This window comes from Zonotrichia leucophrys, chromosome 2 (assembly GCF_028769735.1).
Source record: "Zonotrichia leucophrys gambelii isolate GWCS_2022_RI chromosome 2, RI_Zleu_2.0, whole genome shotgun sequence".
NCBI lineage: Eukaryota > Metazoa > Chordata > Aves > Passeriformes > Passerellidae > Zonotrichia > Zonotrichia leucophrys.
The window spans coordinates 67,625,471-67,639,986 of record NC_088171.1 but is presented as its reverse complement, the minus strand read 5'-3'; the positions used below and the strand labels follow the sequence as shown (position 1 = coordinate 67,639,986).

The window sequence follows — 14,516 nt, the reverse complement described above, 5'->3', positions numbered from 1 at the left end:
CCAAAAACGTGGCCGTGAACCCAAACTTCTTCAATACACAGTGTGTGCAAGAGTTAAATGAAAGTACTCCAGCAGCTCATGTGCTCTCTGTGTGCGCATACTTTCCTAATCTTGACATGGGGTCTGAGCTGCAGGCTCTGAGGGTGTATGTGAAGTTGGCTTGGCTGTCACCTTTTCACTGCCTGGATCTGGCTGTGGCTCAGCACAGGGACGCTCCCTGCCGCTGGGATTACTGGCTGCAGAGAGCCTGCTACCCAAAATTCCCTGCACGGGACAGGCTGGGCTGAGAGGTGCCCTGGCACACCTCTCCTGCCCTCACACTGGGAGCAGCAGAGGGAAGAAAAAGCGCTCCTCTGGCCCCTTTTTCTGCACCTGGAAGATCTCTTGCACCCATCCTGTGCACTTGGGTCGACCTGGATGAGCTTTCTGCTCCTCTGCTATCATCATTTGGCTGGAAAATTGCTGCCTCCATGGATGGGTCTGCTTTAAAAGGGGAACAGCTGTAAAGAGTGGTTTCCATGATGTTGGGCTGCCCCTGCACGTGGGGACAGGAAAGGCAGAGCACGTGTTTTTCTTCTCTAGATGACAAAGTCCTAAGGGCAACTTGGTCTTTGGCTCTCCGGGAAGAGAAGCTGCAGTTCTTTGAATCCACAGCACGCTGTCAAAAATCACTGAGCATTTCTGACCATAGGCTGGAAGTGAAAGCTGCCAGTCTTTTTTTCCACTTGAGTTTCTTCGCTGAGGCTGCCAGTGGCCACCTTGCCCCACCCTGCAGACGTGTGGGCGGGAGTGGGGGTAGCCGGCAGGAGGGAACACCACCAAAAAGGCAGAGTGATTTGGCTCCTGGCCACACACAGGAGCAGGAACAGCTGCCTAGATGGCCCCCGGAGCCTCACTGATGTCAGCATAACCAGCGCTCCTTAAAACGCAGCACCGTGTGTGGAGGGTGATGGGGAGCAGGGCTGGGAGCAGCTTGAGGGGGTTAAGCAGTACATAAAACCACTTCCACAGTTCTTTTTTTCACCCCCCCCCTCTTCTAAACAGACCTCTACTTTCTGTAGGAATGGGAAGTGTTTGGGTGAGTGAGAGTTACGAGAAATTCATAAAACTAAAACAAGTTACCAAAAGCAAAGAGCAGAAGGAATATCCATTGTAAAACTTGCATGTGGCTGCGGTGTGTCTGTTTGCTTGGGTTTCTTCCTTTTAAGAGAAGTGTGGCTAGGAACAGTTTGTCGCTGTTGGATAAATCTGTCAGTGCTGTTCCCTCCTTTGTCCCCTATGTTGTCTCTGGGAACCTCTCACACTGTGACAGATCATACTGTCAAAGATCATACTGTGTTTGAAAAGTATCTGGCTTGCCTTGGGATGCTGTATGAAATACGGCAGGATGTGGCATCCTGCAGGGAGCATGTCATGTGTGCTTGCTTGGCCTCCTGCGCGTGCCTGAGCAGAGGAAGGGAATGCACATCAGAAGAGCACAGTTGTTCACAGCTTCCTTCCACTCCCCTTGCTTGTTCCAGACAGGCAGCACTCCATGAGTGGAGTCAGAGAGGTGTCACCCATGAGGTTTACCAAAGCTGCCTTTCCTGGTGTGCTGATAACCAGGTTCCCTGATGGAGATGCCTCTGCATTGTTAAGGGTGGGAGGGGATTCTCTCATGACTTCCATGATGTGGGATGCACAGTGCAAAATTACCCCTGTCATAGGTACTGAACTGGATGAATGTGAGTTCCTTGCAGGCCAAAGATGCTTTTTCCAGTTTAGTAGCTAACATAGCAGTTTCCAGAAGTCACAAGGGAATATGACGTGTAGCTGGAAGTGCTGAGGGAAGAGGATACCAGCTTTTCCAGAACTGTGCAGCTCAGTCACAGAACGAGGTTGGACTGGACATGAAACTGGATTCCAGGGTGACGTGGTGATTGCAGCCTCTGCCGGCTTTGCTTCTTCCCACAGCTGGGGAGTTGATTCTCCCAGTCGGCCCATGCCAGCATAGTCCTGTGCTGGCCTTGTGGTGTTATCCCAACACAGAAGTCATGCTTTGAATGGCTTGCAAAGTGGTAAGCAGCACGTAAATCTAGGCGACAGGGGTGAGCCAGCCTACCCAGGCTTCTTGCAAAGCTGAATTTGCAAAATGCTGTCTCCATCAAGGGCGATGTAATAATAAGTTGCAGAGATTCCGTCTCGAAAAACAAACAGTGAAACACAGGCATTGAGGGAGGAGGGTGTCGTGTTCTTTTATAAGGCTCTTGCTTTTTGTTAACTCAGGTTAACTTTATCAGATGGATTAACTTTTCAGTATCATTGCAGAATTATTGTAGTAATTAGGAAAAATGACATAGGGTCATGGCCTCATACATGGCCAAGTAAGCATCTAGTCACATTCTTTTCAACTGGGACAGTGGCATGAAGAATTTCTTTACTGAAGGTCACACAGGGAGACAGTAAGAGATGCAGAAAAAGAGCCCAAGTGCTGTTAATCCTGTCCTGTGTCTCCACCATTAGATCATGCTTCCTGTCTAGGCAGATGAACCCACATAAAAACCTGGGTTCACAAACAGATGACATTCTAGTACTACTAGCATTGTAAAATATGGCTAGGACTAATATATTTGCTCTGACTTTCATCTTGAGTGCCTAGTGGAACACCTGTAAGTATTTACATTTTAACATGAGCTTTTGTGCTTGTGAAAGCAGACAGTTTGACAGCAATGACCTCTCACACAAAAGCCTGAATAAGTGATGAACTTCCAACAAATCCATGACCTGAACTCTGCTGGATGCATATTGAAGGCGACAAGTTAATATGGCCTGTGGCAGGACCAACAAGAGGCCTGGCTCTGTGCTGGGCTCTTCTGGTGGAGGTGGTCCACAAATGAGCTGCTAACGACTGTCCCTATCGGAAGGCCTGGAACTAAGCATGCCCGTGTTCACTGCCTGGGTGAGAACCTCAGGAAGATGTTTGATACAGAAAAAGATTTTAATTTTTTTCCAAAGGTTTCTTGTCCTGTTGGTCTGGCCCTGGATGAAGGACTTGGACTTATGTTGCAGAGGAGGCACAAGGGTGGATGTGTCTCCTCCAAAGCAGAGTACTTCAGAGTTTGCTGTGTTTGAATTGAAGTGAGTGGTAGGTAGTTAAAACTTCAATTATGGGCATCTCTGGAGTTGTACGTGTCTCTGCTGCAAGCACAGTAACCACTGGCCGTCAGACAGGGATGACAGCCCTGGTACAGTAACCTCTGAAATCACCCTGACCTGAATCATGTTGAAGCTGTGGCTCTGGTGACATTTCCTCAGGACTGCCCTGTCCTGGAATGAGCAGTTCCTGGTACCTGCTTCTCCAGTGAAGCTTGGATTCAGAGCAGAGAATGCTTCCTCAAGCTGACAGAAATGCCTCTGGATCTGTTGCAGGAGGTGCTTTAGTTCTGTGCTAAATTCTGTGGAGTAGGTCATGCTGTGTTTTTTGGTTTTTTGCCTGCTGAAAACCAGTGGGAATCCTGATTGTGTCTAAGTACCAAGTCAGACCCAAAGCTTGCCATGCCCAAGATGCTGGTCAATGTGCATTTATCAAAAGAGAGTATGGCAAGAGGGCACCTATTAGTGGTGCTTTCCTAATGTAGCCTACCAGCAACATGCTTCTGGAATCCCTTGAGCCAAGGGGTATTTGTGTAGTTGGAGTATTTAGTTTCAAAGATCCTTTTTTTGTGGGCTTGTCCAGTGGCTTTTCGACCCTGTACTGGCTCTTGGTATGTTGTGATGGTGAGTTTTGCTGTTTAACTGCATGCTCTGTTGGTGAGGAGCTGAACAATTGATTTTCTGAATCTCTCATTTTATGCTTTCACTTAACACCATTTAAGACTTGTACTAAGGGAAGTAGCAGGTATTAATTTGCTACCAACTGTCTCCACACCTTTCAGGATTTTCTGGACCCCTGCTGTATCACCTCTGTGGCTTTCCTCCCAGGTTGGAGTCCTAATCTGAGTATCCATTATTATGCAGAAATTGTTTCATACTTCTGATTACAACGTTGGTCAATGCTTTTAAAAGCTTTGGTTTGCCTTGTTAACATCTATCACAGGCACATGCCAAAAATACTTTATTTGCCTAGATATTTATTGCTGTAAGACATACTTGGACAGACTTTAAAGATTTCCAGGTGCTGCCACGATTCTGCAGCAGCTTTTTTGTGAAACTTTCTCCATGTTGGCAAGTCACAGTCAGAAGATGATGATTGGTGAGGTTGTTTGTAGGTCTGGCTCAGTTGCTTCCATCCTGATTGCTTGAGAACTGCCTGTTTAAATGGTGCTTTTCTTGCTGTTTTCCTTCCCAGATATACTGCTGGTTTCCATGAGCAATGTCCCTGTATCCCCCCACTTAATATGCCCCCCTGCTTCCTCCCTACAAATGGCAGCCTGAAGCATGCCCTGTGTATCTGAAACCTTGGCGAATACAACTTACCAGAGACAAGGGACATTTGTCCTTGCTCGCTCTGGGTGTTTCTTTAGGTTCCACTTAAATGGAGAGATATTACCCACATTAAAGTTTGCCCATTTCCTATGCTTGCCTGATGATTTGGGATGATGACTAGGACTCAGCCATCAGTTTATTCTTGGCCAGTATCAGAGGAATTGTTTTGAGCTGACTGAAGTAAAATTAGCAATTCTGAAGTAATATTCCGTAATTCTACTGTTTCTGCATCCCCCTTTTTATATTTGCTAGTTGTGAACCCACTTGCCCACCTGTAGGACCAAGTGATCTATGTTGGTGGACTTTGAGATTTTATTTTTTGCAAAGGAAACAATTTTGCTTCAGTGCTAGGCATAGTGCTGGTATTTACTTGGTTAGATTGCTTTACAAATCAGTGCTTACAAGGCTGCCGAAATGCAGCCGTTTGTGGAGAGTGAGGAAGGAGAGGTTTGGATCAGGTCATGCTAACCCCTTTCTTCCTCTGTGTGCTGCACATTCTTCACTGCTGACATGGCCTAAAAAGGAACCTTGCCTTTTAAAGCTCTACCTTAACCTGCCCACCAAATGATGTGTACTGCTTGATTTGTGTTTAGCTGTTGAAAACTTTATTCCAAGGTGCCTGAATTGGGAACTTAGTTGCAAGGGTGACGCTAGTGATTTGAAACCTGGGAGGGAAAGCCTTCCACAGTGGGAACTCAGTTTTATCTGGGTTACTTACTCCATGTACTTAGCCTGATGAAATGTAGTGGTCTTAGGAGAAACAAGCCCTGTTCATCAGGTAGTTCTGATTTATGATGAAAATCTTTGAAGGTTGCTGTGTGTAAAACTATTCTAAATAAGCTGTTCAACACTTAATACTGAGCTCTGTAGGCTTGGTGAATTATATGGTATTTGAAAGTAGCAAGCATATGTGTTTGGAGAAAGGGGACAGGGGCTATTCTTTTAAACTATCAGGTTGTGGTTGTAGGTCTGATTGTTGAATTCAAAGCTCCTCTTGTATTGTTCTGCTGCTGCTCTATGCATTTAGTGGCTGAAATTTAAATTTCATATCATAAAGGTCACTTGAGGAGCAAGGAATGAAGCCCTAGCATGGTACATGCTTTGCAGGTGTCTCTCTGCTCTTGGGTGTTAGATCAGGAAAACCTAAAAATAAACATAAAATAAAGTCATTGTGTATGTGTAAGCGGGAGGGCATGTTTATGTTCCTTTAATTAGAAGTGTTTTCTTGACTGCTTGTTTTCTTGGGGTATGTATTCAAAATAATAAATATTTTAAATACCTTAAAGGTATGCCCTAAAGTGCTAGGCCAGAAAGCTGATAGGAACTTTTTGTATTTGTCCCTCTGTCTTTTCAAAGTTCAGTTTTGGCTCAGTCAGTCCTCTTAGCAGACTTACTGTGCAGGTGATGTAGTTGTGCTGGAAGAAGGAGGTGGGAGAAGAACAGAGGATGACAGGACTTCTGATTGCAGTGCAGGTAGAACAGATTTTAAAAGCCCAGGCAACCGTTATTAAAAAGACCATTGCTCAAACCATCAGAGCCATCATGTCTTCCTTGTGAAGCAAGGGCCAGGATGAAGAATCAAGTGGAATGCCTTTTTGCCAGTTTATCTTTGCAAGGTCCTTGAATCAAACCTGGATGCAAGAAGATGCATTGCCTGGTAGGATGGATCCTTGATCCTGGAATCAGTGCTGCTAGGTTAATGAATTCCTGCAGACAGAGCCTAATTCAAGTTTGCTCCATGGGTGGGGGGTGATGAGCAATGTCTGTTGTATCTGTCCTTGCCTATAGGAGCTGCATCTGCTGTGTATGTTGGGCTTAGCATCTTTGTCTCAGAGTTGTGGTGTTGAAAAACCAGCACAACCATTTTGCACTTTTTAAAAGATGCTTCATTTTTAACATGTAGGTTCTTAGCTGCCCTCGGCCTACTTGAAGGTGAGAATGAGCATCCCCTCCGTGGCTGCTGTCAGTTCATGGGTGTCTCTGCTGTGATTCCAGTAACTGTAAGAGTGGCAGGCTTATGTTAATAGAACCACTTTCCCCCTCCCCTTTTCCTTTTCCCACTTGCCTCTGTGTTTCAGGTACATTGTGGTGTTTGCCTTTAAAGGTTGTGTTTAACACCACTTGTATTCAAGCATCTTCCCTCCACCACTTCAAGGCAAGTATTCTTCCAGGTATGTGACTGCAAACAATGCAAAGGGAAACATCTCAATGGAGATCTGTTCTTGATGTTTTTTATCTCTTTGAAGATGCATTTTTTAAGAGTCTTTTGATATTTAGGTATTTCCTCACAGCTTTCCCTTTTCTGGTGTCTTTGCATTGGTAATTAAAAAAATTCATAATGACATTGAATTAGTGACTTCAGAATGGATTCCCTGGCAACTTAAATGGGCATTTGGCATCATAGGATGAAGAAGTGGTAAAACCAGCTTGAAGAGGTTTGGTTGTTTGGGGTTTTTTTGTAATTTGTTTACCCCCTCACCTCTAGCAGTTCACTCCTGCTGTTGTAATCTTCTGAGATGCTGATACAAGTGTTTGTGGGGTTTCACTGAAAGCCTTATCTCTAAAACGTTCTGAGTAGCCAATCTTCTTCAATTTTTTGTGTCTTTGAACAATCCTACCTCGCCAACTTTTGTTTTGATCAGTAGAGGGGAGGCAATCATAGGCTTTCCCTGATATGGAAATGAGCAGCAGAAGGAAGGGAAGAGCTTCTGTAGAGATGTTGACCCTCAGTGCAAGCAGCGCAAAACTATGTGCTGTTTTTATCAAGAGGCTTGAGAGTTTTGGCTGCATCTTCCCACCTTATCACACATTCCTTGTTTTTTCTCTTGATGCAAATCTTGTTACTGCATTAGCTGTGTAAAAATTCTGTAAATCAGGTCCCTTTTAGCTGTTCTTTCTGTTTCCAAATTAATTTCTATCTTGAGAGAGTATCTTTCTTAATCATGCTTGATATTGTGTAAGGAAATCATGTTTCATCATGTAAGATTGTGGTCCAGGTTTTGTTCTGACTGGACTGGTACAAATCTGGTGCAGCTTTGCCAGTGTTGGTGTCTCTTTTGTGAAAGAAGTCAGTTTGAGTAGCTGGGGGCAGAGTATCCATCACAGCCCAGAAATACCAGCTTAAGGAAAATAAGAGTGAAGACTGATGTAGGTTTTGTTGGAATGCCCAGGCTTCTATTATAAGATGTGAAACTAAACATATGCTAAAAGCCAAGTAAGTACAAAGACTGTGACACCACATTTCCAAGAAAATTGTCTTGTTGCAGAGGAACATGGACTGTGAAAGGGCCTTATGGCATCTGCACATTTAATACAGGCTCTATCAGTACTATCTTCGGTTACAATAGTCCCACTTGCTTTTAGATTTCTGCAGGTTTTATTTTTTTTTTTTTTGTAACTGTTTGGGGGAGTAGCGTATAAAATGGGGCAGCATGTAGAAATCTGAAACCCCAGCCAAAAGACACCTCCTTTTTGTGTCTATGTGTTGCAGCTGTCTATCTCTTGGCAGAAGGCAGCTTGTGTAGAATGTGAGGTTTTAGCACTGAAACGTGGAAGAGAGAATTAAGGGGTTCTGAACTTCAGTCATTCTGTTCTAGTGAATTTCAGCCCTCACCATTGCTTAGTTATTTGGAGACTGTAGGGTTGGTTTTTTTCCTTTCAGTAACTCCTTATGTTCACAGTAACAGGAGTGTCTCTCATAAACTGAGACAGGTTGCTAACTCTTCACTTTCCTCAGTTCTGCAGTTTAGTAATCAAATTAATTGGAGCCAGTTGCATGGATACCCAGCTGGGAGGAAAGGCAAAAAAGAATGCATGCATGTATTTTGTTATGGGTAGGAGAGGAGTAAAGGAGAAACTTTGCTTTTTCTGCCATGAAACACTTTTGTATAAGCCAAATAAATGCTTTGTTACAGGGATGTCAGTATGGGACATTTTGTTTCTGCATAAATTATTGATTACATCATAACACCTAGGGCATAGTTACACCTTTTAATCTCCCCTTGTTCCACCTGGAAAAGCAGAGGATTTTGCGAGATGAGCCAGCATAGGAACTTCCCTCAACATTGAGTTTTTGCATTTTGGAGGAAGCAGATGCATGCTTTTATACCAGGCAAGCAAACTGAAAAGGGAAAAGTATAATAAGACACTGTGAGACTTTCCATTTAAACCTATTTTGTAAAAATTACTTTGTGCCTTCAGTTTTGCAGATGTTGTCAGAATAGGGAATGGAAACTGTGTACTCAATTCTCTGAGAAACAGGGTTTGGGTGCCGATCTCCATCTTCCTTGTAGACTAAATCCATGCCTTTTGCCCAGGGTTTTCATTATTCCAGCCTGGCCTGAGATGCGGTTTTCCTTTTAGCCGAGACATTTGTATTGCTGTGGTTGTTACATGTGCCCTGGGCGAGCAGAGAAGGCCAGCACAGGCAGTTCCATGCGCTGGTGGCACTGCTGCCTCGCTGGCACGGGCTGGGCTGCTGCTCTGACTGAGAAAAGTACGGGCAAAGTTGTTCAGCTTTTTAGTGCACGGGTGAAAACAGACTTTTCTCTTCATCAGCAGTGTTCGACCTTTCTGAATCGTGTAAGTTCTGGTGTGCAAAGGCCGTGTGGTGGTGCTTGAGCAAGTTTCAGCTTTGTTTTTTGTTGTTGTTGTTGCTGCTGTTGTTCATAACTTTAACACGCAGCTTTAAAGGCCTTGTTCTTGGGGAGGCTGGTATTGAAAGGAGTGGATATCATCCCGGGGAGAGGAAAAGGACAGGCTAACCTTGGCACCTGGGGCCTGGCTATTATGTTGCACTTCCTCTGCGGGGCGGCGCGGGGCGCGGGGCCGCCGGAGCGATGTTCTCACAGCAAATGGAGGAAGTTCCTCCAGCAGCAGCAGCAGCACGGCGCTTCTGGATCTGCTCTCGCCTGGGGGATGGGGCAGGGTGGTGAAAGAGGGCTATACAAAGCACCGAGGGGAGGGGTGGGAAAAAAAAAAGAAGCCAAACAACAACCCGGATCCTTCAGCTTACGTGCAAAGCTCGACAAACTTTTCGGAAATGTGAATACTTCGCGTATTCACCGTTTTGGGGAGGGCTTGGGGAGCACGAGAATGTTTCTTTCCCCGGCGCTGCTGGCGGCGGGGAAGGTACCACGGGAAGGAGCCGGGAAGGATGGAGGGGGGCGGCCGCTCCTCTCTGCCTGGTTGCTGACTAAACAGTTCTGTCAGCTGGCAGTCGGCGCGGCCTGGGGATTTGCGATAGAGCTCCTGGAGGGTGGGGGCGGCTGCGCGGGGGAAGGGAGGGAAGGGCCGGCCCTGCTGCAGCCGCTGCTGCTCCCTGGCCCTCGTGGCAGGGAGGCCTGGCTCCCCTGGGCACGGCTACGGGGAGTTTTGGCGGTGATGCCAGGGGGATGTGCCTGCATCTCTGTTTGTCTGGAAGGCTGTCCTGTGCAGGAGCGTGTTCCTGCCCCGCTGGTACCCGCACCTCTCTCGCCAGCTGTGCCAGAGCCCTCTGGAGCTTGTGCCTCTGCCAAAATTGCCAGAGCCGGCTGCTGGGGTGCAGGGAAGTGATCCCATCCCAGCTCGGAGCAGGTTGCGGATGCGGGGCAGGGGCAGCCCTGCGGGGCAGAGCTGTGTTTGCCCCTTGGCCAGCTCTGGCTGGCACTCGCAGGGACAGTGCCAAGCGCAGAGCAGTAGCAAGGCTTGGGCAGTGCCCTCCCTGTGCTCTGCCACAGGTAGAGACTGCCCCATCTAAGCGTGTTAGGAAGCAGTGAATTCTGGCTGCTGTTCAAGTTTAATGTTTCCTTTCTCGGCCTTGAAGGCAGATGGAGCCCAGGGTAGCCCTTGCACAGAGCAGGAGGTATTTACAATGATTCTTTTAGGTCAGTAATGTTCAAATCCTATTTTTCTGCTCCTCTTGTTTTGTTTTCCATAAATCCTGTGCTGTAAAGTTGGAACAGCCTTGGAACAGCTGCGGCTTTTCACCCATATGCTTCCCTCCCCTCCACCCCCTATTAGGAGTAAGTGAAGGATGGGTTGTATGTGAATCACCTCCATACATATTTCACTTCTCCTGTCCCAGCAGTGCAAGACAGAGAAGGACCCTGTCCTGACAGGCAAAAAGGGTGTGTGTCTCAATTGTTTGAGGTCAACTGAGTTAGCCGAATACAATTAAAAAAAAAAAAAAAAGCAGCTCTCTTGATGCTCCTTAAGGTACAGCCTACCATGTCCAAAGCTGTGTTTGTGGCTGTGCAAGACCAGTTAATGTGCTAACCTGCATCTTAATGAACGTTAAGGTAGGTTTTTAGTAATGTTAGTCTGACTCAACAGAGCTACCATGGTTGTAGTCGTGAGTGAACCTGTCCAGCCCAGATGGACAAGCTTGCTGGAGGCTTTAGTTTGCAGGACAGCACCAGTCACTGTTTCTGAAGGTCTAAAGGTGATCTGCCTTTTTTTTTTTTTCCTTTTTATTTTGCCAAAGCTGAGCATGCTGTGAAAGACGAGTGGAAGGCTATAGAAAAGTGTTTATATTGTGATGTGGAAATCTACAGATCTCGCCCAAGAGCTGCTTTGTTGTACCTTTGTACAGCTCTCATCACCTCAGTGCAGTTCTCAGCAGGGTGTGTTGTGCCTGGCACTCCTTCACAGCACACCTGGATGCCCTTTTATGCACGAGTCAAGCAGCAGTGTGGTTTTGTAGGGCCTTGCAGTCCTTTGCCCAGTGGCCATACGGGCGAGCTGGGCAGCTGGACTGCTGTCAGTTTGCTCTCAGCACTGTAGGTGTCTGCGAGCCGGTGTGGGAAGGTTGTAAAGCACTAAAGTATCTGAGTGACACCTCAGTCTCCGTTCTGCTTTAAACACTCAGCTTGCAACAGGCCACAAGAGCAGACCCCTTTGTGAGAGTGTGTTGAAATTGATAAAACTTGAATCCTTAAATATTTAGCTTTCCACTGTGGTTATTGTAGGTAAAAAACGCTTCTTTGGTGCTGAGGATTTTTTTTGAGCAGAGAAAAAAGTCTCCAGGAGACAGGAAGACACTGAGAGGTTAGTGTAGAGCCAGATGTACATCATCTGTATTCTAAAGCAGGCAGACTGTCTTCTGAAAATGGAATTATTTTGAGAAGAGAGGGGCATGTAACAGATGGAGTGCTTAGGCATACGGTCTGAAATGCTGAATAACCGCAATCCTCACTAACTTCACAAGGAACGCTTCTGGAAATGGCTCTTGATGCATTGGGTACAAAGCACTACAAGTGCGGGTAAACAGTTCTTTAAAATATTTTGGCACACTGAGAAAACTTCAGAGAGTGCTACTTGGAAGCCGAGCACTTGACTTTTCGTGGATAAGATCAGTTTAAATAGGTGTGTTTTTCTTCCTTCTGTGTGTATGAGAGAGGGGAACAGGAGGGCAAGTAAAAAAATCAGAGGAAAAGACCTCGTTGCTGACTGGGGAGACTTGTTTGACCTTCTGAGCCCTGTGCACTTGTCTGTGGTTTGCAGCCAAAGGCTCTCACTTTGAGAGCGCCTTGCTCCTCGTGCTGAACTATTTTTTGACGCAGTGAATGAATGCAATGTGTTAACACTCCTGTAAGTCCCAGAATTGCTTGGCTGCCCCTTGCCCTGCCTGCCTTGCACTGCCTGAAAAGGTACCATTGTTTGTTCTGCAAACAGTGGGTGATGGTTGTTTCCAAGGTGACTGCGGCACTGTTGCTGCCCTCTAGTACAAAAAAAAAAAAAAATTGTCATCAAACACCTGAGAGCATCCCACTGTCACCAGACAATGGGAGGGAAGCAGGAGCTGTCTGTAAGAGCTCTCTGGGCTGGATGTTACAATACAGATGGATAAAATGCCAGTAAGCTAAGAAGGAGCGATGCACACATTTAGTCTATGCTACAAAATATTGCTCCTAAATAGTGCACATATACAGCTGTTGAAGCTGATTGTTTTTAAGTCTGTCTCTGCTGGGAAGAAATGATGATAAATTTAAAGTCTCTGAATAATACTGATCAACTGGTAGTTGTAGTTTGAGTTTACAGTAGTAATATTCTGCTTTTTCACTTAATTGATAGGATGTTTTGAAGAATGCTCAAGCCAAGGGTGTGTGGACTTCTAGAGGGAAAGCTAAAAGAAAACACTCAACAGTTCTGCTAGACTTGTAGGTTTTCAGACTGTTTTGAAAATCAATTATTTGGGGGCAAAGTATCCATCCCCCAGAAAGAGAACCCTAGTAGTTATTTCATTCCTTTTGTATATCCTTGAAAGGCCTGTGGTACTCAGAACAGGGACTTATTTTGAAGTGTCTAGGTGGATGGATTTGAAGAACTTTTTCAGTCATCTCCCTGAGCTGCGTGCCCATCTACTCATGCAGCTGTTTAGTGGGAGGGGGATGAGTTTAAAAAGAAAAACAAGCTAAGGCTTCTTTTTAATTGGTCATGGATGCTGCTAGCAGAACTTTGCCTCCCCCTGCATCAGGTTTAGTACAGTTCATACGCAGGTTTCAGTAAACATTAACCACTTTTATCAGGGCTTGCAGCATGCTGAATGGTTAGCAAAGAGCATGTACTGAGAGAAACAGAGAAAATGAACAAGTCCAAGGTCAAAAGGATGGTAGATTTTCTTTTATTAAAATAAGGGGTGGAGAAGGTTGACAACACTTCGTGGAAAAAATAGGCCTGTGAGAAAACATGATTCTTGTCCTCAAGCTTTCATCTGGGTGAGAGTATGTGGGGGTACTGCAAGGACGATGTGCATCTTGAATTTTTCTTCTGCTCCAGTGAGGTGACCAGAACAATCAGCCCTCCTTGCACTCTTGCTGACTGACAGCTTAGCTCCTCGTGACTCAGATCAATCCAGAGCAGAGTATAAGCTTTGCTATTGCTTGTTGCATATTTGTAGGGGCCTGTTCCCACCCAGCATCCACAAAGATCCCACTGACTTCTGCAGTGCATAGCCAAACAGAGATCACAGTTCCCCCCCTTCTGTGCCTGCAACAATACAAAGCCATCCTGGTTAGGAAGGGAGGTTAAGGAACTGTGGTTTAGCATTTTACCTCACCTTTCTTTCTCTTGGGCAACTTGGATGTTTCTTTATTGCATTTGAGGGCTACAGTGCTACTAACTTTCCTGCAGAATGAATTGATCAGCTTAGCAATGAAAATGAGGTAATTGTGGCTAAATTAATGAAATTATTTTACGTTGCGGTCTGGAAAAAAGGCATTTTGGAAAGAGCATGTAATCTGCCCTAATGAAATTTGTTGAAGCATCTGATGCCACAGTTCAAATTCTAAGTTATTTTTAATTGTGCAAATCAGCATATCCTGTCCCTCCCAGCTCCATTCAAATAATACTTTGCGACAGAAGCAGCAGCATTCACCTATGTATTTCCTAGAAAACAGCATCACTGAGAGGTTGTACCTCATTGGAATAACACAGATTTAGTTAAATGATACATCAAACACAGAAGAAATCCAAACCGTGTGTGGCTAGTCTGACAGTAGTTTGAGAAACACCCTCCACTGCATGCCCCTCAAATCAGAAACGTGTGCGCACGGTTAAAAATCTCATCTTTGTGGTGACACAGATGATTCAGTGCAGGAAACGAGAGGAATTTCTTTCAGCAGTTAAGCATTTGTGGGGCGGGGGTGTGAGGAGGTCATGGTGTTCAACACACCCGGTTAGAAACCTTCAGGCTCCTTTCCCTGCTGCGTTTTATTGATTCAAATCAGGGCTGATACTGGAAGCATCAGCACGAGAGGCAAATTCCATCCTGTATGTCCCACCTGGATGAGATGGGAAGTAAAAGAAAGAAAGGAGGAAACTTTTTTGTTGGTTTTAAATTTTACCTATAGACATTGACCATTCTCCTGTCATGGGAGGTGCAAGGACTCACTCCCACATCCTGGTGGAGCTGAGCTGTGGGGTGGCTGGGCCAGAACATGGAGGAGGGTCACCAGCAGGGCTGCCGTGGTGGCCCGTGTCCTTCCTTCTGCAATGGCTGCATGGTCCCAGGGCAGGCACAGGGAGAGCTTTACATGCAGGCTTGCCATTACAGCTTCTTGAAAGATGCCATA

General features: G+C 45.7%; 1 protein-coding gene across 6 annotated transcripts in view; it reads left to right on the top strand.

Moving 5' to 3' along the window:
* The window catches only part of RREB1 (ras responsive element binding protein 1), a 122,782-nt gene that overhangs the window by 12,476 nt on the left and 95,790 nt on the right, over positions 1-14,516 (top strand). The window contains exon 1 of one of the 6 annotated variants that reach the window (XM_064705319.1): positions 8,971-9,045. The exons of the other annotated variants lie outside the window; for them this stretch is intronic. The gene's annotated coding sequence lies outside the window, so the exon portion shown is untranslated. Of the gene's footprint in view, positions 1-8,970; positions 9,046-14,516 lie in introns of those variants that run through there. 6 annotated transcript variants of the gene reach the window in all.